Source organism: Muntiacus reevesi, chromosome 2, assembly GCF_963930625.1.
Source record: "Muntiacus reevesi chromosome 2, mMunRee1.1, whole genome shotgun sequence".
NCBI classification, from domain to species: Eukaryota; Metazoa; Chordata; class Mammalia; order Artiodactyla; family Cervidae; genus Muntiacus; species Muntiacus reevesi.
In genome coordinates this window covers 215,246,461-215,269,177 of record NC_089250.1, presented here as the reverse complement: position 1 = coordinate 215,269,177, position 22,717 = coordinate 215,246,461, and the positions used below count along the sequence as shown (strand labels likewise).

The 22,717-nt window shown below is 47.6% G+C and overlaps 1 protein-coding gene and 1 non-coding gene across 5 annotated transcripts in view; both read left to right on the top strand.

Moving 5' to 3' along the window:
- Positions 1 to 285: 285 nt before the first annotated feature.
- IL34 (interleukin 34) overlaps positions 286 to 22,717 on the top strand; it is a 61,400-nt gene continuing 38,968 nt past the window's right edge. For 2 of the 4 annotated variants that reach the window (XM_065924977.1, XM_065924973.1), the window contains exons 1-2: positions 286 to 453; positions 12,246 to 12,402. The gene's annotated coding sequence lies outside the window, so the exon portion shown is untranslated. Of the gene's footprint in view, positions 454 to 3,539; positions 3,557 to 12,245; positions 12,403 to 22,717 lie in introns of those variants that run through there. The other 2 variants (XM_065924974.1, XM_065924975.1) reach the window with 2 other exon arrangements.
- LOC136162108 (U6 spliceosomal RNA) lies at positions 14,004 to 14,110 on the top strand. Its single transcript, XR_010661956.1, has one exon. It is a non-coding gene; the product is annotated as a U6 spliceosomal RNA (small nuclear RNA).

Below are 22,717 nucleotides of genomic sequence, written 5' to 3'. Positions count from 1 at the left end.
ACTACAGTTTTGTTGAGTTTTGTGGAAGGGTTCTTGTCGGAATAAATGTGCTATGAAGAGGAGTTGGCGTGGCCCCCTAAAACAGCCCATCCTGCCTGGGAGCCAAGACTTTGTCTGGGGCCTTCCACCGTTAACTTGCCTGGCGCACTCGGTCAGAAGAGTTCCTGGCTGATCCTCTGGGCTTGTGGCCCCCTCCTACTCCACTCTCCAAGGCAGGCTGGGGCCACGTGGCCCTGCCCCGCCCTTACTGGCTCCAGTTTCTGAATCAGTTGCAGTGGCCTGCTTTCCCCGCCCTTCCCATCAGTCGGGAAGCCTTGACTGTGGGCTGGGGGAAGCCACAGCCTTTCACACCTGGCACCCATTGCCCCCTGCCCTTGGTACCTGTTCCAAGCCCTGGAGCCCCTTAAAGCTGCCAGCGAAGCCCTAGGAGACTGTATCTTGGTACTTGAACAGGTAAGAAAGTGGTTGATTTTCTCTCACGTGGTTTTCTTTGCCTGACTTGTCCAAAACCCAACTTAGCTGCTTCCTTCACAGATCACAGCAAGAGGGATTTGAGCTAGACTTGAAAAACAGTCCCAGCAAGAAGCTCTGAATTACGTCTTAGAAAAATGGTGTGAATTCTCTGCTCTGTGTTTCTTTTTTAAACCTTTGCTTTCATCAGCTTTGCAGGAAAAAAGCAGATCCAAATAGCTATAAAGCAAGTCACTTCTCTCTGCATTCCCTTCTGAGTTTTGTAAATCAACAAACCCACATTCTTAAATGGTTGTCATGGGTTACTGAGGGCTCTTCCACCGGATATTGCTTTGGTTTTTAGACCTTAATGTATTACTGTGTGCATGAATTATGTACATGAATTACCTTATCAGAAATTGACTTAAAATTCTCTATAAAGGAAAGGAAGAAAATAAAATGGCATAAGTTAGCCTTCTTCTTTCAGATGGTTTTGTTGCAACAGTATTCTGAAATTAAAATGGAATGTTCTGCTTTTGCACTTTGCATTGAAACCAACTAACTGATTTTTAAGTCCGTGTGGTATCCACCAGGATAAGCATCCTTTGTCCCTTAGTTGTGAAGTTTAGATTGCTTCCAGGTGTTTCGTGATTAATAATTCGACTTTTATGGACAACTCTGTGGAAATAATTTCTTTTAGATTTTTTTTTTCTTTTAATCTCTCCTTGGATTTTATTCTCCATCCAGAATAAATACTTGGGATAAAGGGCAAGAACATTTTTGTAGCTCAGATCATGTTACACATGGAGTCAGCTCATTCATAAGATTTTCAGGACCCTGAGGCATGAGGGAGTGGGTGGGGAACTTGTTTTCTCTAAATTTTTCAGGAAGTGGGCTGGAGGCAGTTTAGTACAGTGGTTAAGACTTGGCCTGTGAAGGCAGGAGAGCCTGGGCTTATATGCATAGCTGCCTGACCTTGAACCCTCACCTAATAAATTCAATTAGTTCACATGTAAAATACAGACTTTAAAACTCCTTAGCGGTATAGGAAAGGTAGAGATAGTATTTGTAAAACAACGTTGGTGTGTAATAAGCACCCTGGAAGGCTCTTTCAAACCCGGGGCTTTCTCTGGGCCGTTTAGAAGCTGCGCAGAACTGAGACAGTCATCGCAAGGGCATCTTTTTGACCTCTTCCCCCCTTCTAATTCAGCCTCCTGTTAGAGATGTTTTTTGTTTAACTTTGCCCCAATCCAGCTAAGGCTGGTGAACTGGGCACTGGTCACCCAGACTCTCGGCCACCAGCCATCAGCTCTGATGCCACCAGTCCCATCTCTTAGCCACCTTCCTCAAAGGGCAGGTTTCAGGGATCACTGGACAGGGTGGAGGGTTCCCCCATGGCCTGTGGACCCACCTGTTGTCCTCCATGCTGGTAGGCCACTGGGAGGCCACATCAAGGCACAGAGAAATACTCCCAGGCTGGGTTCTAATCCTAGCCATACCAATTCCCAGTCAATGGACTCCTCTGAGCGTCAGTTTCCTCCTCTGTAAAATGGGAATATTAATACCTGGGCTATAGAATTACATGAAATTATAGAGCTCAAGCGGCTGGCACTTAGGAGCCCATTACCGTGGAAGGTCAAGACTATGTTCCAGAGCCCTTGGGAAGGTACCAGAATTAGCCATAAAAGATAGGCAGAAGACTCACGTTCATCGTCAGTCAGCAAACACTCATCATTCATGGTGCTGGATGCTCTGGAGAGGTGTATAACACAGGCTGCCTGCTCTTGGCACAGGTGTACAGCTCATCCCAAGGGACAGAGGAGACAGCAGCTGCCTTGGCACTCCCAGATACCCCGCTTGAAAGGGAAGAATAATCTGTGAGGCAAAGATGGGGAGGAAGGACAAGATAAGCTGGCGTGGGGGAGCCTGGATTGCAAGTCGGGGCCCGGGGCTCTGGGGCTCTGGTCCAGCTCTGCCATCCTCAGAGCCAGGGTCTTTTCTCCAGCTTCCGGTGAGAGTTAAGAGCACTCAGGTTTCTTCCACCTCCTTCCTTCTGGGGGTCTGCAAAGTGTCTCTGGAGGCCACGTGTCCCCATCCCCCACCCCTCCAACCCTGTTTGTTCATGGTAGCTGTCCAGGAACCAGCCTTGGTCTTGGGAGGAAGAGGCATCCTGTCTGAAGTGGACAGTCTGACCCCGTGACCCAGAGAGGGTGCACAGCAGTCTGAGGATGGCGGCCTCTAAGTCTGTGAGAATCCTGGAGCTTCTGGGCTCTGACTGCCCTGCACACTTCTGTCTGACAGCCCTGTCCCACACTGGGGACAGTATGCCCCGGGACGGGGTTGCGGTCATCCTGGGAATGTACTCCTGAGCTTCCAGCAGCGCCAAGAGAGTTCTGTCTGTGCATCTCAGCAAGGAAAGCTCAATAGCCACGCCTGGAGAACCAGGCCAGGACTTCCCATTTGGGGCCTTCTTAAGTGGGTGAAGAGGAGGATGAGTGGGGATGTAGCTACAGTGAGCAAGATTGAGGTCAGGGCAATGAATCTAAAAGGCCAAAGAGATGTGGACTTGCTAGTGTGGACAGCTGTTCAGAAAGTTCAGGCCCTGCTGGTCAAGCTTGCCTCTTGTCTCTCATAGCATGAGAATGCCCACGTTCTGGCTCAGGACTCTCTCGCCACATCCAAGCTTTATCACCCACAGACTTCCTCAATCTTCCCTTCAAGGAAGGGAATTTGGAGCATGCTATGACATGGATGAACCTTGAGGATATTAAGCAAAATAAGCTAGACAAAGAAAGACAGATTCTGTATGATTGCACTTAGGGGAGGTAACTGCTGCTGCTGAGTCGCTTCAGGCGTGTCCGACTCTGCGCGACCCCATAGATGGGAGCCCACCAGGCTCCCCCATCCCTGGGATTCTCCAAGCAAGGACACTAGAGTGGGTTGCCATTTCCTTCTCCAGTGCAGGAAAGTGAAAAGTGAAAGTGAAGTTGCTCAGTCGTGTCCGACTCAGCAACCCCATGGACTGTAGCCTACCAGGCTCCTCCATTCATGGGATTTTCCAGGCAAGAGTACTGGAGCGGGGTGCCATTGCCTTCTCCGACAGGAGGTAACTAAGAGGAGTCAAATGTGTAGAAGCAATGAGTAGAACAGTGGTTGCCAGGAGCCGGGGGAAGGAGGGAATGGGGAAGTTATCGTTCAGTGGGTTTAGAGTTTCAGTTTTGGAAGATGAAAAACTTCTAAAGACAGATGGTGGTGATGGTTGCACAACAAAGTAAATGTACTTAATACCACTGACACGGACAGTTAGAAATGGTTGAGATTTGTTGTCTGTGTATATCACTACTGTTTAAAACTTGGTGTGGGGGGATGAGTAGTATATGCCTCATAGGGATTAAGAATTGAATGAGGCAAATGAATTGAATTATTATTAATGTCAGGTTCTGGACACATCCAAGACATTTTGCCTCACAGACTCAGCGCTGGAGAAGATTCGTGTGTCCCTGTGGGGAGCAGCTGTGCTGTTCTGCGTGAGATGTTCAGGATGAGGTTCAGGGGAGACTTCCTGAAGGAATGACTGAGGCCCTGCCCAGAGGGCTCCTAGCATTTGTGGGATGAGTAGGTTCCAGATATTGGAAAGTCCCCGGCAAAACAAACAAACAAACAAACAAAAAACCACTCTCACTAAGGGGCAGTTTGAATGGGAGATTTTAGATCCACCTGGAGAACTTGTGATCAGAGCTGTTTGAATGTGGAATGGGCTGTCTTATGGAGTAATGAGCTCCCCATTAGTAGAGGCATGCAAGGAGAGTTTGGGCAAGTTGCAAATGAGACTCTTGCATGAGGCAAGGGTAGGGCCAGAGGGTTTCCTAGGCTCTGTGCCTCTGTGATGTGATCCAGTCCAGGCCTGTGTAAAGATGGGACCCAAGTCAGAGGGAGGGGGCAGGCAGTGGGGGAGGCATGCTGCCAGCCTTCCCTTAAATAACAGTAATGATAGCTGCTGCCATTCTGGGTACAGACTGTGTTAAATGCTGAACCGGCTTGATCTGAGATCCTCACCACAACCCCAGATGGTGGGTGCTACTATCGTCTCCATTTTACAGCTGGGAACTGAGGCTCCATTCCCAGTTCCCAGGCTTAAGTCTCCAGCCCAAGGTCAGCCAGCAGGCCACGGAGCTGGAGTTAGAACCCAAGCAGCCTGGCGCCAGCCCTCTGCCTCTGCAAGCTGGCTGCCCCCTGCTCCCCTGCCCCACAGCAGTCCCTGGGAGCTGACACTCTCACAAGGCAGGGATTTAGCAGCTGCCCCGCTCCCTCCATCTGGTTTCTCTGCGGAGCCAGGCCCTACCTGCTTGGCTCCAGGGTTCAAGTTTAACCCTTGGCAGACAACCCTGGCCTGGATTGAGAGCCAGGCTCCTGGTCACTCAACATCCCCCTTCGCATTCTGGTAAACAGGACCCTGCTTGACAACTCTCTTCAAGGTTCCAAGTCTTTCCCATAGCTGTTGAGTGAGTTCATTCTGTCTTTTTTTTGCAACTGTGTTTTTTCCAATGCAGCTCTTAGGGTGCCAAGACATTGTCTGCATGATTCAATTTCTCCAAGTTCCCAGGCTTAGCACTCACAAGTCAATAGATGCCACCCCTAACAGTGGCAGTCCGATGGCCTCCTGTGTCCTCAGAGTTATAGAGGAAGCCCTGCCGGGGCGGCGGCCTTACAGAATGACTCAGTTCATGGGGCTGGCCTTGACACCTTATGGAGGTGCAGGCAGCTACAGTGTAAAGACACCTTGACTTCCCTGGGGCCCAGTGGTTAAATTTCCGCGCTCCTGCTGCAGACTGCAGGAGATCCCTGGTTGGGGAACTAAGATTTTACACGTGGCCAAAAAAATTTTTTTTAATGAAGATAAAGGCATCTCCATTGCCAGATGGGCACTATCTCACCCAATCCATACAGAGCCCAGGATTCTCCCATATTACAGATGAGGTGACTGAAGCTTGGAGAGGTGAATTCACCTGTTTGGAAGACAGGAGTCTTTCTCTCTCCTCTTGGGTGCCTTGGAGGCTTTACACTGGTAGCTGATCTGACAGCAGTAGGAATAGTGCCACTTGCTATTTGGCTGTGTTAACGCACCCTTAAGATTTCTCCCCCACTGCCTCCTGGCACCCTCACTGCCGCCCTGGGAGCGGGCCTGGGAAGTGCTGTTTCATGGATGAAGAAGGTGATCTGGGGCTTTCAGGGCCTCACAGAGGAGAGGGCACACCAGAGCAGGGAGGGTGGTGATCCTTCTGGCCCTCCTTGCTCTGCAGGCCCCTTCCCCACCCTGCACTGGTGTCAGGCTGTGTAGCCCTCCTGCTGGCCTCCTTGGAGGCTCTGTCCCATGCCCCAGTGAAGCGGGTTAGGCACAGAGGCCAGCAGACCAGCTGGCCCAGAATAGGCTGGGCTGGGGCCAGGTACTTTCCAGTGTCCTCCCGCAGCTGGGAAACCTTTCTTGGATGAGAGCTCTGTAGAAGGTGCCTCCCGGTCTTACTTGCCCTGGTCTGCCTCCCAGCCCAGAGAAGACTCCTTCCCTCCCTGTCCACGGAAATCAGAGAGGCAACATAATCAGCAATGGCACTCTGGAACCTGTGAGCCTATAGTGCATGACTGTTAACCCCAGAGAAAGAAACTGAGGCTGGTTTAGAATCTGGGCTTAAACCCTGGGCTATCTGCTGGCAAAACCCATAACACTGGATGAATCATTTTCATGGTATACTTTTTCAGTTTTCAGTACTAGTGATTTTTAAGGATGGTTTTAAATTTACAGAACCTTTGAGGTGAAAGTGTCGATAGCTCCATACAGTCACGCCGCCACAGATACACAGCGCCCCATGTCACTAACATGGGTTAGCAATGCGATAAGTTTGGTACAGTTGATGAATCAGTATTAACACATGATTATTATATTAACAGATCACTAAAGTTCACAGTCTCCATTAGGGTTCACTCTGGCGTTACACATTTACAGGTTTATTTGTCTTTGGCTCTGCTGGGTCTTCACTGCTGTGCGTGGGCTTTCTCTGACTGTGGCAGGCAGGGACTACTCCACAAGCTCGCTGAGCACGTGGGCTCAGAGGTTGCAGCGCATAGGCTTAGTAGCTCTGGGACATGTGGGATCTTCCTGGACCAGGGATCGGACCCATGTCTTCTGTATTGGCAGGTGGATTCCCAACCTGTGAACCACTAGGGAATTCCCTATATGGTGATTTAAAAAATATATATATATATTTATTTGGCTGTGCTGGATCTTAGTTGCAGCATGCAAACTCTTAGTTGTTGTACGTGGGATCTAGTTACCTGGCCAGGGATGGAACCTGGCCCCCTGCCTTGGGATCACAGAGCCACTGAACCACCAGGTAAGACCCACTTATATGGCGACTGACACTCCGTACAAATAAAAGCGATGTGTTCTTCAGCCCTTGTATCTAATAACTGGTACCAGTTTTACTGAGTAGAGGATGGTTCTTCATATAGCTGTACCTACTCAGGCAAATGCCCAGTTGGCCCAGGCCCTGTAGGAACAATTCCATAAGGGGTCTGGGAGTCCTTTCCCTCAAGGCGTGGTTCAGACCTCCTGCAAGAACTGTTCCCCAGGCCCTTTCAGACATGTGAACCTACACTAAAAAGACCCCTCAGAGGTCACCTTCCTTTATCACGAGACTTAGAGGAACGGTTGATGTCCTGGCTTCTGCCTCCAGCTCATCTTGCACAACAGTGCTCCCTAAGTGTGTTCACCAGGTTACTCCCCTGCTCACAACCTGTGCTGGCTCTGTGATGCCTGGCACACCGAGAGGTGTGTGGCGTTGAAGGCCTTCTGTAGTCTGGTGTTGTCCTGCCTGTCCAGCGTGGACTCCCGTGATACCCTGATGCTGCTCCTCAGCTCTGGACAAAGGACCTTCTCTGCTGTCCTCAGCACTTGCCCTGTAGCCTCATCTCCATTCCTTGCTCACTTTATCCCCACTTCTCCCTCCTCAGTAATGTCTCTTGTCCCCGTTTTCCACCCTTCATCCTCTGGCTTAAGACTCCTTCTCTCTGCCATGAAGCCTACTTGGACCACCTTGGCTGAATTTGATCCATCCTTTTTCAAGCTCTTATTACATTTACCGTCCACACCATACAGACTAGCCTTGAATCATTCTGTATATGTTCTCTGGGCCTGCCTCCCAAGATCACCAACTAGCCTGTGATTTCCATAAGAGCAAAGAACTGAATCCCCAACATAGGCTGAAATCAGCCTACGGTGGTTCTGGGCTTATAGTGCCTTGCTAACTAGCCATTAACAGCAAGACACTGCATATGGAAATAGTCTGTAATTCTCAGGTAAGGCAGCAAATGCTCAATAGGGCTCTTAGTGTTACCATATTCCACTGATTCTAAAACACACCTTTCTCCCACTCCCTGCATTTTAACACCTCCTCTGAAATCAGGATCAATGGCAAATCACAATTTAACTGACAGGTTTTTTTTCTTTCTCAGTGCCACATATAATTTTGGTGCATTTTATAATCAGTTGTGCGTTAGACTTAAGGAGATGAGATGTTAATGGTTGATATGAGAATGTGTTTCTGGAATGGACCTGCTGATAAAGTTTCTGGGAGAAATGAGGGGATTCTAGGAAAGATGAAGGGAAACTGGGTGAAGAGAGGATGCTGAGGGAGATGACAGATGCTGGGAGAATTGGGGGATACTAGAACAGGATGGGAGGGTACACTATTGAGCCCAGAAGCTTCCCAAATCACTCTGAGTTGATTCAGGTATTCCTTCTTTTCATGTTCCTATCCTCTGTGCAAATGCTACTTCAGAGGCTGATTCCCAGAGGCAACCTCTGGGTCCCTCTCTGAAGTTGCAGGGTGCCCAGGTTACCCCTCCAGCTTCAGATTCTTTGGGGCTTCATCTCATATGCTGGACCTCCCTTAGCTTCACAGTCACATTCTAGCTGCATAAAGCTGTTGGGTGGAAGAATGTGTGGTCTTTTGCCTTCAGACTGCCCTCTAATGTGGAGTTAGCAGCAAGGGCTTTGGGGTGAGACATATTCAGATTTAATACTTGCTGTCCCATTTGCTAGCTGTGTGATTTTTGGCAGCTTGTAAAACTTTCTGAGCTTTGGTTTCCTCATCTTCAAAGTGAGAGTGAGAGAATTCCCTGGATGTCCAGTGGTTAGGACTCTGCACTCTCCCTGCGGAGGGTGCAGGTTCAGTCCCTGGTCAGGGAGCTAAGATCCTGCAAGTCACAAGGCACAGCCAAAAAAAAAAAAGAGAGTGAGAATATCTAACTCTGGTATTGATGTGCATGTGCAGTGGTGGAAAGGAGATTAAATGATATAAAGTGATTCACATTAGCTTTTATTATGCTGCTGCTGATTATCATTGTCTTTTAGTCTTTTTATTCAAGCTGAGGTAGCCCCTTCAGCCCCTGAGGTAGCTTCTTCTCATGGACACTGCCTACATTATCAACCCAGATTTTATGGGCCCCAAATACCCCTGAAGCAGAGGGAGCACCCTCTCCCTGGCAATCTCCAGTGCTGACTGGGAGCTCTGACTCTTTATCCCTCTTTCTGTTAGTTTCCTGAGTACCTGGCTGTTGCCTGCTGATTACCAGAGCTCTAGTTTCATTAAAAAAATAAAGAAAAAGGCCATGTAAGGTTATAGATAAAACCAGCATAAGGAAAAAGAAGTGTAAGTGAGGCTCCTTTTCAATGAGATGTAAGCTTTGATAATTTTTCAAGGAAACTACAAAAAGACCCAGAAATTCAGGATACAAAACAATCAGAACATTTTTTAATGCATAGCTGAGCTGCATGGACAGCCCCTGGGCAAGACAGTAAAGGAAGCTGGGAGGGAGCAAGGGCCTTCCCAGAGGGCCCTTCACTGGTCTGGATAACCCAAGGAAGCTGACTGGAATAACCATAGAGACTAGGGCCAAAGTTTTTAGCCTACATGAAGCACAGAGGTAGAAATAAGAGCCCCACATACAGCTGAGACTCTCCAGGATTTAAACCTCTTTTAAGTGAAGTAAGGCCAGAAAAAATTCAACGACTAAGGCAGAGGAGGAAGCTTTTCTAACCTGGACTGGGTCGGGTTGGAGAAGAGGAAGGCCTCCTCTTAGAAATGTATAATCATACATCTGCCCTCTTTTGGATTTGAGATTAAATTTACACTACTCATGTGATCCTAGAGTCTGGAGGCCAGGAAGTGATCATAAAAACTACTCCCGGCTGGAAAATTCATAGAGAAAGAAAGTAGAATGCTGGTGGCCAGGATGTGGCCTGTGCGGAGGAGGCGGGAGGAAAGGGAACTGTTGAATGGATATAGAGTTTCTGTTTTGCAACATGAAGAGTCCTGGAGATTGTACAACAACATGAAAATATTTAGCACTCTTGAACTGTATGCTAAATTTTATGTTATGTATATTTTACCACAATTAAAAAAACTGAAAAAAAAAAGATTTGGAGGGATTTCCCTTAAGGATTTTATTATTGAGTGAGAAAAGTAAGAAATGGAGATGGGTGTTAATATGATCCCCTTTTGGCAAAGTGACTCCAAATAAAGCCAAACTTGACCCCAAACCCCACACTTGTATTTGCCTATGTATTTCTGTATAAACATACAGGAGCATGAAGAAGGTAGTGAAGGCTTCCCATCAGGGTTGCTTATATAGGGCTGCAGATGAAGAAAGAAAAGGAAAAGAAAAAGGAAGATTTTGGTGCAACTGAAAATATCTACAATACCTCATCTTCACTCTGTCTGCTCTGATCCTGTTTATGAAAGAGGATATCTGATTGTGCGTGCTCACCTCCATGGGATAAAAATCAGACTGCTGACTTACCGATATGCCCTCTGTGGCAATGGAGAAGAAAGCATATTATATGGATCTGGTGATCTTATTTTATTTACACAAATAAGCAAATGCCCTTTCTATGTGTATACACACCCTCATGTATTGGTGTGAGCATGGAAAAGATGTGGAAAGACAGGTGTCGGCAACTGACGCAAAGCCAGACACTGATGTAAAAGCAAGGGACATAAAGCCGGAACGTGACGGAAAGCCAGTGCACCTGATGGAAAGGCAGGGCAAGTGATGGAAAGGCGGGGAACATGAGGGAAAGCCAGGGCACGTGACAGAAAGCCAGGAACGTGACAGAAAGCCAGTGCACCCGATGGAAAGGCAGGTCACGTGACGGAAAGGCAGGGAACATGAGGGAAAGCCGGGAACGTGACGGAAAGCTGGGAACGTGACGGAAAGGCAGGGATGTGACGTGAAGCCGGACACGTGATGTGAACCCAGGGAACGTGACGGACAGCCTCTGCACCTGATGGAAAGCCAGGGGACGTGACGTGAAGCTGGGCACGTGATGTAAATTCAGGGTACACGGGGAAAAGCCGAGCTCCCGACATAAAGCTGGGCACTTGACGTCAAGTTGGACACATCACACGCCCCAGACGTTTTGTGGCTTTCGGTTTTGTAAGCTGAAGTCTAACGCCAAAGTCACGTTCACTCTGAAGGTTCGTGCTGGCTCCTGCCTTACCTCTGCCTGGGCTCGAGGCTGGCTTGGGTTTGAGGCGCGCTGAAGGAAAGCTGGGGGAGGGGAGTGGGGTTTGTGGTGGAACCCGAGGGTGCCCACCACTGTACCGTGGAGAGAGGGACCCGCCTGCCAGTCTGTGGGCCCCTTTACCGGAAATAGCCGTTTCTGGAAGATCTTGAAGAACCGCCCTTTCCTCGAGCAGTTTCTCGTCTGTTAGGCGGGTTTTAAAGCCCCGCCCCTCCCAGCCTCGTGTCCTCCACGCCTCCTTCCCGCCCGGCCGCCTGCTCTGTGATCTGGCCTCCCCACCAGCTGGGCTTGCAGCTTTTTGTCTTCGTGTGCCAGTCCCCGGCATGGCACGTGGGAGAGGCTCGGGTCAGGAACGAATGTAGAGCAGAATTTAACTCTGACCCCTCTAAGGGGTTCTTATACAGGGAGCGTGGGCAAGAGTAGGGGTTGTGGTGGAACCAGGAGGATCCTGGGTCAGACTGATGTGTATGATGACGGCGGGGTGGGGGAAGTTTGGCGACTGACTCCTCCTGGCCCCAGACCGCTCGGTTCCAAGTGGCTTGGGAACCGGGGACTGCCTCTGATTCTACCTTAGCTGCAATACTGATGTCTGTTAGAAAGAGACCAGGCCTCCCTTGCAGATCTCTCTGCGTTAATTAATTAACATGGTGATTGAATTCTCCTCATGGTAGGCACTGAGCTAGGAATTCGGTGGGGCTTATGTTCCAGAGGGGTGGGAGATTCAAAATTACTAGTGCATAGTTGTTTAATTACAGCTATGATAGCTATTATGAAACACAGGCCCCGTTGCCCTTGGAAGGTGTAACAAAGCAAGTTTGATGATGAGCCAGAACAGAGCCTATGCGCCAGGGACTGTGTTCCTGCCAATGGTCTTATTACAGCAGGGCTTGAACCCAAACTCAACAAGCGTGAGGCAAAAGACATAGCAGGGACTTCTGCAAACATCCCCATTTCCCTTCCACCACTCCTTCCCGACTCAGTTCAAACAGGAGTTTCTCAAGCTCCATTTTTCAGATGGGTGAAGTGAGGCCTATAGAAAGGAACTGATTTGCTCTCTAGGTCCCAAATTAGTAAGGAGAAGCCAAAGACAGGCTCCCTGGCACCATGCTCAGCCTGCCTGAGTCCCCACAGTCCATCCTCTGTGATGAGCCAAAAAATGAAAAACAAAGCTGCTCTGTTCACCCAGATTTCTGTTTTCTCCATTGTTCTCCACTAGGGACATTCCTGAATTGGTAAAGAAGGGACTGGCTCAGCCTCTCCTGGCAGTTGATCGGCTGTGCTGTGCCTAACCAGAATTGAAAAGTCAGGAGACAGAGTTAGAAGAAGGTTGAGACTTTGAGGACCTCCCGCCTGGCTCAGGACCCTGTGATCAGGTCAAAGGAAGAGGGGCACTGCGGGGTTGGGGTGTGTGTGCTGGGGGGTGGGAATGGAAGGAATACAGAGGGACAGCTCCCTTGGAAAGGGAGCAGCTGGAGCAAACTGGATCTTCTGTGGGTCCAGGTCAGCATGCGAAAGTGTCTGGGAGGGTGTGGGTGAAGGGAAGGGGAAATGGGAGGAAAGAGAGTTAGGCTGGCAGGGGGTGGGGGAAGGGCTTTATGCACAGGGAACAGCAAGTGCAAAGGCATTGAGGCCAACCATCATGTGAGGGAAGGGGTGGGCTCCAGGGATGAGAGTCTGACCCCTTGGTGATCCTGGCTCCATGGAGCAAAGAAAGGATCATGAGAGTCTTGTCCTGTGAGAGGAGACAGTTGTCTTTTCTCTGCCTTAGGCTGAGAAAAGCAGAGAACCCTCCTTTTTCTCCAAAAATGCACATGTCCACTTACGTGTAATATTTTTTTAGTTGTTTTTGCTTTTTTAAATTGTGGTAAAAGATATATAACGTAGGACTTCCTTGGTGGCTCAGATGGTAAAGAATCTACCTGCAAGGCAGGAGACCTAGGTTTGACCCCTGAGTCAGGAAAGATCCCCTAGAGAAGGAAATGGCTTCTTACTCCAGTATTCTTATCTGGAAAAATCACGGACAGAGGACCTTGGTGGGCTATACAATCCATGGGGTCATAAAGAATCAGACATGACTGAGCGACTAACACACACACACACACACACACACACACACACACACACACACACACACACAACATAAAATTTACCATTTTTTAAAAGAGTGGTTTTAATGTGGATCATTTTTAGTTTTTATTGAATTTGTCATAGTATTGCCTCTGTTGTTTATGTTCTGGTTTTTGGCATGTAGGATTTTAGTATCCCCCCTCCCAATCCTGAATTGGAAGTCAAAGTCTTAACTGCTGGACTGCCAGGGCATCCCTAAAAACTACCATTTTAAACATTTTTAAGTGTGCAGCTCATTGATATTAAGCACATTTACAATGTTACATAACCATTATCACTATTTCCAGAACTTTTTCATTATCTCAAACAGAAACTCTGTACACATTAAACAACTCTTCCTTTCTCCATCTCTCCATCCCCTGGTAACCTCTGGTATACTTTCTAGCTCTAGATTTTGCCTATTCTAGGTCTCTCAATATATATACAGTTTTTAAAGAATAGTAAAATTGACATGCAATAAACTGCACAAAAGTGCACAACTTGCTAACTTTTGATTAAGCACTTCTTGTTGTTTGGTCACTGAGTTGTGTCCAACTCTTTGCAACCCCATGGACTGCAGCATGCCATGCCCCCCGTCCTTCACTGTCTCCCAGAGTTTGCTCAAATTCATGTTCATTGAGTCAGCGGTGGTATCTAACCATTTCATTCTCTGCCTCTCTCTTCCCCTTTTGCCTGCAGTCTTTCCCAGCATTAGGATCTTTTCCAGTGAGTTGGCTTTTTGCACCAGGTGGCCAAAGTATTGGAGCTTAAGATTCAGCATCAGTCCTTCCAATGAATATACAGGGTTGATTTCCTTTAGGACTGACTGGCTTGATCTCCTTGCAGTCCAAGGGTCTCTCGAGTCTTCTTGCTTACTTCAGCAGCACATATACTAAAATTGGAACAATGCAGAGAAGATTAGCATGGCCCTTGTGCAAGGATGATATGCAAATTCATGAAGTGATCCATATTAAAAAAAAAAGTCTTCTTCAGCACCACAATTCAAAAGCATCAATTCTTTGGTGCTCAGCCTTCTTTATGGTCCAACTCCCACATCTGTACATGACTAATGAAAAAACCATAGCTTTGACTCTACAGACCTTTGTCAACAAAGTGATATCTATGCTTTTTAATATGCTGTCTAGGTTTGTCATAGCTTTCCTTCCAAGGAGCAAGCGTCCTTTAATTTCATGGCTGCAGTCACTGTCCGCAGTGATTTTGGAGCCCAAGAAAATAAAATCTGTCACTGTTTCCACTTTTTCCTATTCAATTTGCCCTGAATTGATGGGATTGGATTCCATGATCTGAGTTATTTGAATGTTGAGTTTTAAGCCAGCTTTTTCACTCTCCTCTCTCACCCTCATCATTAGTTCCTCTTCACTTTCTGCCATTAGAGTGGTATCATCTACATATCTGAGGTTGTTGATGTTTCTCCTGGCAATCTGTATAGCAGCTTATGATTCATCTAGCCCGGCATTTTGCATGATGTACTCTGCATATAAGTTAAATAAGCAGGGTGACAATATATAGCCTTGACGTACTCCTTTCCTAATTTTGAACAGTCAGTTGTTCCATGTCTGGGTTTAGCTGTTGCTTCTTGATCTGCATACAGGTTTCTCAGGAGACAGGTAGGGTGGTCTGGTATGTTCTCATCTCTTTCAGAATTTTCCACAGTTTATTGTGACTCACACAGTCAACGGCTTTAGCATAGTCAATGAAGCAGAAGTAGATGTTTTTCTGGAATCTCCTTACTTTCTCTGTGATCCAACTAATGTTGGCAATTTGATCTCTGGTTCCTGGTAGCTTGAAGGATTTTGAGCATAACCTTACTAGTTTGTGAAATGAGCGTATGGTAAGTTTGAATATTTTTTGGCATTGCCCTTCTTTGGGATTGGTATGAAAACTGACCTTTTCCAGTCCTGTGGCCATTGCTGAGTTCTCCAAATTTGCTGGCATGTTGAGTGCATCACTTTCACAGCATCATCTTTTAGGATTTGAAATAGCTCAGCTGGAATTCCATCACCTCCACTAGGTTTGTTTGTAGTGATGCTTCCTAAGGCCCACTTGACTTCACACTCCAGGATGTCTGACTCTAAGCGAGTGACCACACCATTCTGGCTATCCAGGTCATTAAGACTACTTTTGTGGAGCTCTTCTGTGTAGTCTTGCCACCTCTTCTTAATCTCTTCTGCTTCTGTTAGGTCCTTACTGTTTCTGTCCTTTATCATGCCTATCTTTGCATGAAATGTTCCCTGATATCCCCACTTTTCTTAAAGAGATCTCTAGTCCTTTGCATTCTACTGTTTTCCTCTATTTCTTTGCATTCTTCATTTAAGATGGCCTTCTTATCTCTCCTTGCTAGTCTCTGGATTTCTGCATTCAGTTGCATTTCCCTTTCTCCCTTGCTTTTCACTTCTCTTCTTTCCTCAGCTGTTTGTAAAGCCTCCTCAGACAACCATTTTGTCTTCTTGCATTTCTTTTTCTTTGAGATGGTTTTGGTCACTGCCTCCTGTACAGTGTTACAAACCTCTGTCCATAGTTCTTCAGGCACTCTGCCTACCAGATCTAATCCCTTGAATCTATCTGTCACCTCCACTGTATAATCATAAGGGATTAGATTTAGGTCATACCTGAATGGTCTAGGACTTCCCTGGTGGCTCAGACAGTAAAGAGTTCGTCTGCAATGCAGGAGGCCATGTTCGATCCCTGGGTCAGAAAGATTTCCTGGTGAAGGGAATGGCAACCCACTCCAGTATTCTTGACTAGAGAATTACATGGACAAAGGAGTCTGGCAGGCTACAGTTCATAGGGTCACAAAGAGTCAGACATAACTGAGCAACTTACACTTTCACTGAACAGCCTAATGGTTTTCCCTACTTCTTGATTATTCATGCAGTAAGCCAAATAATGCCTATACCAGTCACTGCCTAAATTTCCTTGTGTCCTTTTAAATTCCTCTCTCCCCAGAAAACTACTGTCTGCTTTCTGTTCCTGTAGATTAGTTTGTATTTTCTTGAGTTTTAAGTACATGAAATGACACAGTTCATACTCTTTCTTCTGGGTGGTTTGGTTTCTTTCAGCATAATTGTTTTGAGATTCATTCATTCATGCTGTTGGGTGCCTCAGTAATTCATTCTTCTCATAGCTGAGTAGTATTCCATTTTATGATCTACCATAATTGTTTATCTGTTCACCTGCTGATGGACATTGAGATTGTTTCTAGCTTTTGGTGCTCATAAATAGAAATTCAGTGGCTTTTTGTATGCAGATTGTGTCCTGCAGGCTTCCCTGGTGGCTTAGCTGGTAAAGAATCCTCCTGCAATGCTGGAGACCTGGGTTCGATCCCTGGGTTGGGAAGATGCCCTAGAGGAGGGAACAGCTACCCACTCCAGTATTCTGGCCTGGAGAATTCCATGGACTGAATATTCATGGGGTCATAAAGAGTCGGACACGACTGAGCAAGTTTCACTTTACTTCACTTGTGTCCTGCAACCTTGCTGAGCTCTTTTATTAGCTCATCTTGTTCCCAGTTTTAGGGACAGAGCATTCAGTCATTCATCATGTAAGTTTCTCATAGATGCCCTTTTGCAGCTTGAGAAAATTCCCTTCTCTTCATAGTTTGCTGAGAGAGTCATTGGGAGTGGGATGCTGGATTTTGTCAGAGGGACAAAATCTACTGCATCTGCTGAGGTAATCATCAGTTTTTCTTTGTTAGTTTGCTAATGGTGGTGGGGGCGGAATTCACAATGCTTGATTTTCAAATGTGAAACCAACCCTTCATTCCTGGTACTGCCTGTGAGATTAGAATAGGGCATGGGAATTCAGGTGCCTCTGGAGAATCAGGGGCCTTGTCCCTCAAGGAGACCAGGTTCTATGCCCAGTCATGGGAGAGGGAGGGAGGGGGCAAAGGGCAAGGGCGGGGAGAACCCGAACGTCAGACTGCACCTACCACCGCAGGGGAGCCGCCCCAGGAGAGCCAGGGCCCAGTCAGGGGCGCAGTGCCATCGGCAGCTTCCTACTGGATGTGTGTGCGCACGGCTTGGGCGATCCCTGCTAGCAGCCTCTCTGCCGGATCTCCCGCACCGCACTTGCCTCTCTGGGAACTCTTGGCCTCTGTAAAACGGAGCTGGTGGCGGCTGGGCACCCGGGCACAGGGACCAGGCCCAGGAGGCCAGTCTGCATTCCTGAGTGCCGTGGAAACGACCTAGCAAGCTGCGAGCTCCTTGGCAGTTCCCATCTCCATGAAATGAAGGTATGGTACTTCCTCCCAGGGCTGCTGTCTTCAGTGAGCCCATGGTGACAGACCACTTAAATAAATCAGATAAAAGTGGCCAGTGGATGATGTTCCAGGCCAGTGGATGATGTTCCAAGCCAGTGTCCCGCACTCACCAGGTGTGTCCTGCCGCCAGTGGCTGACTCTCTCATCCTTAGTTTCCTCACTTAGAAAATGGAGATAACAGTTTTACGAGATGAATTGTACTGATGACAATTCAGTGTCATCAGGCAAATAGATGAGTGAGCACCCGGCACAGTTCCTGGCACGTGGGAAGTGCTGGATGACGTGCAGGCGTCTCAGGTGCTGGGGTGGCTGCAATGGAGACTGTCCTGGAGCTGGAGAAGCCACAGAGGCAGCCAGGGGCAGGAGCGTGACCTGGCCTGGGTTAAGTGTGCAGTGCTGTGCACTTGAGTGATACTGTGCCATGGAGTGGCGCTCTCAGCATCGCTGCCAGACTGGCATGATCCTGGTGCACCACCCAAGTGCCAGCAGAAAGGGCGATGCTCAGAGCTAGAGCTCGAATTGGAATCCAGATTCCCTTGGTCGTTTGGGAGGTTTGTGCCCATCTAAAAGGTAAAGGATCTCCCCAGGGTGGTGCTAACTCTGGTCCCACATTGAGGGAACTGGGAGAGAAGAAAGGAATCAAGTAGCCAAGGAAGTTCTGGTGGATTCTCTCCTTCCGCATCTTGGCCTTGGGCTGGGTTTTTCCTTCAGCTTCTTAGGCTGAGTGTTTAGCTGACCTATTTCTACTTCTCTGTTGGCATTTCAGCATCTGACCCAAATGCCCTGCTCACGCAGATGTTGTTCATCAGATGTTACCGTCTTCTTGGTACATTAGGCTCTGGGGACACAGTGATGAGGTCAGAACAAGGCTCATCCTTATGATTACAAGATAACACCTATGTGAACACAGTTAAAATGATGGCAGAGACCAGTGCCTGCAGAAGTGCCACAGACAGTGTGACAGGGAATGACCTGGGCTGGTCAGAGAAGGCTTCTCTGTACCTGTGATGTTTCAGTTGACAAGAAGGAGTCAGCTGGGCAAGATTCTGGGGCGGGGCATTCTAGGCAGAGGGAACAAAGTCCTTAAGGAGGAGTCAGTCTGATGAGTAACTGGCGGTCAGTATGTGGACAGTGGGTGGAGCTAGGGGAGGGGTCACCGTGCAGTGTGCGGGGAATTCCGGGGGGCGGGGTGGGGGGAGCAGGAGGACTTACTCTAAGTACAGATTCCAGGATTCTTCTGAAAATGAAAAAAAGTTCTTGTATTTTTTTCTTATCTTTTGTCTTTTGTGATTTAGAGGGTCTCTTGTTTGGAAAAATATTTGAGAGTCTCTCAGAACTGAAAGTATTGTCGCCCACCAGGTTGCCTTTAGCCACTATTATTTCTACTCCTGAACTGCCACTGACAGTAGATTGTGCTGTTCTCTAAGCCACCTTGCCAGAATTACTTGATGGGGTCATATCCCCTGGCAAGGGGTATGAAAGCCCAGCCTTCTTGCCCTAGGCTGGGAGGACTCTGATGTTATTTAAAAATGCTCTAGGCCTCCAAGACGTGCCCTTCCCTATCCTCTCCTCTTGCTCCTTCACCTGAAGGTTTCTCTGGAAAGTTTGCCCTCAAAAATTCATGTAAAACTGAACCCCTGTCTCAGGTTCTTCTTCTGGGGAAACCAAACTTAAGCCACCAGGGACCATGTGTTTTTTGGACTTGAAATTGAGGTTCTGGGATTAGAACCTTCCAGCTCTGAAAGTCTTTAGAACTGTGTGATTTACTCAATCACACAATAGGTGATTGGCAGAGCCCGGCCCAGGAAGGCATCAAGGGTGGGGGTGGGGCCTGTTGGTGAATGTGGTGCAGAGCCAAGGTCGCAGCTGTGGTTTACCAGTAGCTGTGCTTTCTGCCTTAATTGCTCCGGAGACTTTATGTCCAGAATTCCACCTGCTTCTTTCTATGTTAGAGTAATTCACCCTGAAGTATGAAAGATTGGCAGCTCAGAGACAATGCATTTTGAAAAGAAGATACTTGTAATAAATCTGTAGTTCAATGAACTTTTTGTCAGGGTGATGAATGAGTTCAGTCAGCTCAATCGTTCAGTCATGTCGGACTCTTTGCGACCCCATGGACTGCAGCATGCCAGGCTTCCCTGTCCATCACCGACTCCTGGAGTATACTCAAACTCATATCCATTGAGTTGCTGATGCCATCTAACCATCTCATCCTCTGTCATCCCCTTCTCCTCCTGCCTTCAGTCTTTCCCAGCATCAGGGTCTTTTCTAATGAGTCAGTTCTTTACATCAGGTGGCCAAAGTATTGGAGCTTCAGATTCAGCATCAATCCTTCCAATGAATATTCAAGACCGATTTTCTTTAGGATGAACTGGTTGGATCTCCTTGCAGTCCAAGGGACTCTCAAGAGTCTTCTCCAACACCACAGTTCAAAAGCATCAATTCTTCAGGGCTCAGCTTTTTTTAATAATCCAATTGTCACATCCATACATGACTACTGGAAAAACCATAGCTTTGACTAGATGGACTTTTGTTGGCAAAGAGATGTCTCTGGTTTTTAATATGCTGTCTAGATTGGTCATAACTTTTCTTCTTAGTGCAATTCTGTTGGGTTTGAGGTCATAAGTGAAAGTGAAAGTGTCCAACTCTTTGTGACCCCATGGTCTGTAGCCTATCAGGTTTCTCTGTCTATGGGATTTTCCAGGCAAGAATACTGGAGTGGGTTGCCATTTCCTTGTCCAGGAGATCTTCCTGACCCAGGGATTGAACCCGGGTCTCCCACATTGTAGGCAGACGCTTTACCAGGGAAGTCCATTTGAGGTCATATGTGTGTGTGTGTTAGTCACTCAGTCATGTCTGACTCTTTGCGACCCCATGGACTGTAGCCCACTAGGCTTCTCTGTCCATGGAATTCTCCAGGCAAGAGCAGTGGAGTGGATTGCCATTCCCTTCGCCATTTGAGGTCATAAGGGAGCCGTATATCAGGTAATTCCTGAGTTTTCCCAAGGATCAGCTTTCCCACCCCATTTCTGCTTCTCCTTACCCTCTTCTCCCCACAGTCAGACCACACATGTTGAGAAGCACTCCGTGCCTTCCTCAGGTCAATTGCAAGGCCTCTCAAAGGTTTGAGTCGATGGAGGGGAAGGTAACTCAGCTAAAGAAATAATTTGGCCAAAAGTGCATTTTGGAAAAGAACAGACTGGTGATTTGAGCTAAGCTCCCTGGCAAGTGATTGATTTCTCAGAAGCGTGGAGGGCTGTGTATGATGTAGTAAATTTCCATACCATTTTCTAAAGGGCTGGTGTCAATTGCTGACTGAGGCAGGCTTGTGATTTAGGTCTGGAGATGGCAGGTAAGACACTCCTGAGGAATGGCAGCCCCCCTGGCAGAGTTTCACTTTTCTGTCCAAGTGGCCTTGGGCAAGTCATTTACTTTTCCCCATACACAGTTTCCTTGTCCAAATAAGTAGAGCTAGAAAGTCCACAATCTTGGTCCTCAAAGTGTAGTCTGCAGACCAGGAGCATTTACACCTGGGAGCTTGTTAGAAATGCAGAGTCCTGGGAATTCCCTGCCAGTCCAGCAGTTAGGACTCTGCGCTTTCACTAGCAAGGGCCTGGATTCAACCCCTGGTTGGGAAAGTAAGATCCTGTAAGCTTCTTGGCATGCCCTCGCACCCCACGAAAAAAAAAAGAAGTACAGAGTCCTGGGAATTCCCTGGTTGTTCAGTGGTTAAGACTCCGTGGTTTCACTAGTCTGGGAGAACTTCTGGTTGGGAAACTATAATCCCGCAAGCCACACGGTATGGCCAGAAAAGAAAAAAAAAGAAATGCTGAGTCCTGGGTCTCACCCTAGACCTTATAAATCTGTATTTTAAGAAGATTCCCAGGTCATTTGTATACACATCTCAGTTTGAGGAGCCTTGCTCTGGAACAGACCACTCAAATGTGGTCCTTAAACTAACGTGTCAGCATCACCCGAGCTTGTTCGAAATGCCTCTTCGTGGGCCCCAGGCCTACTGAACGACACCTCAGGGTGGGGCCCAGGAGCCTGTGTTCTGACAGCCTCTCCAGGTGATTCTCAGGCACACTGACCAAAGGTAAGTGCCCTCCGTCAAGTCACATAGATTCTAGCAGAGGTTTGGCTGTTGTATGTGTGTGTGCTAAGTTGCTTCAGTCATGTGACTCTTTGTGACCCCATGGACTGCAATCAGCAGACTCCTCTGTCCATGGGATTCTCCAGGCAAGAACCCTGGAGTGGGCCGCCATGCCCCTCTCTGTAGCTGTTGTACACACAGGGCTTGCTCCCTGCTACTTTGTGGTTCTGGAAACACTCACATACCCGTACTCCATGGCATTTCTGGGGTGTCTTTAGCTTTGCTTTCCAAAGAGAAGACTGAAGTTTAAGGGAGGTTAAGTGAGTTGCCCAAGATCTTTCTATCTCACAATGTTTTTCGATAGTGTTATTGACACAAGATGTTTCTGGCAATGTGAGTTAGCTATTACACGGTAATAAAACTGCTCGTGAGTATTTAACGTTACCTGTTGATAAATGACAGAGGCTGTTTCTACTGGAGCATGGTGGTTTACAATGCTGTGTTCGTTTCTGCTGTACAGCGGAAGTGAATCAACTGTATGTAATACATATATCCCCTCCCTCTGAGGCCTCCCTCCCACAACCCCCAGCCCGCCACCAGGTAGGCGCTCTTGGAACATGAGCTGGAAAAGATTTTGTGGGTCTTGATCAAGTTTTCGGAGCTCGTGAACTGCAGCTCTTCTTTTCTTGTTTTGTATAGTAATACATTCACATGGTTTAAACATCATGGAATAAAGGACTGCTGCTGCTGCTGCTAAGTCGCTTCAGTTGTCTCCAACTCTCTGCAACCCCCTAGATGGCAGCCCACCAGGCTCCCCCGTCCCTGGGATTCTCCAGGCAAGAATACTGGAGTGGGTTGCCTTCTCCTTCTCCAAGGCATGAAAGTGAAAAGTGAAAGGGAAGTCGCTCAGTCGTGTCCGACTCACATGGACTGCAGCCTACCAGGCTCCTCTGGCCATGGGATTTTCTAGGCAAGAGTACTGGAGTGGGGTGCCATTGCCTTCTCCGTAATAAAGGACTATAGTCAAAGTTTTTCTGTCACTCTTGTTCCATAGCCATCCTATACCCTCCTCCCCTAGAGAACTGTTTTTAGTTTACTGGATTTAACCTAATTAATGCTGATTCTTTACAAAACTTTGGAATCTCCTGATATAAGGCTACCCTCACGACCCCCCAAATCTTTGCACTTGCATTTTCCCAATTCACTTTAT